Raw genomic sequence first — 641 nt, 5'->3', positions numbered from 1 at the left:
ATTCCTATGAAATACACTGATCTTATCTCCAGGTTCCCTGTCTGCTGAGCAATGAGCCCAGACATGTCGTAGGTCGAGAGGTGGTTGTGCTCTGCGCTGGAGCGGGCTCACCTCGAGTATTGTGTGCAGGTTGAGCACCCCAGTGTAAGAAAGACATTAAACTATTAGCGAGTATCCAAAGAAGGGCAACAAAGGTAGTGAAGGGCCTTGAGGAGAAGCCGTGTGAGGAGCAGCTGAGGGCACTGGGTCTGTTCAGCCTGGAGGAGACTGAGGGGAGACCTCACTGCAGTTCCAGCTTCCTGAGGAGGGGAAAACGGGAGGCAGGTACTGATCTCTGCCCTGTGCTGACAGTGACAGGACCCGAGGGAATGGCCTGAAGAGTCAGGGGAGGTTTAGACCGCACATCAGGAAAAGCTTCTTCACCCAGAGGGTGGCTGGGCACTGGAACAGCTCCCCAGGGCAGTGAGCACAGCCTGACAGGTTCAAGAAGCCTTTGGACAATGCTCTCAGGCACATGGTGTGACTCTTAGGGTATCCTATGCAGAGCCAAGAGCTGGACTGGGTGATGTTGGTGGGTCTCTCCAGCTCAGCACATTCCGTGGCCCTGCGAGCACCATCCCGGCACTCCGCACCGCCCTGAC

This window comes from Corvus brachyrhynchos, unplaced genomic scaffold, assembly GCF_000691975.1.
Source record: "Corvus brachyrhynchos isolate BGI_N302 unplaced genomic scaffold, ASM69197v1 scaffold101, whole genome shotgun sequence".
Lineage (NCBI taxonomy): Eukaryota > Metazoa > Chordata > Aves > Passeriformes > Corvidae > Corvus > Corvus brachyrhynchos.
This window is presented reverse-complemented; position numbering follows the sequence as displayed.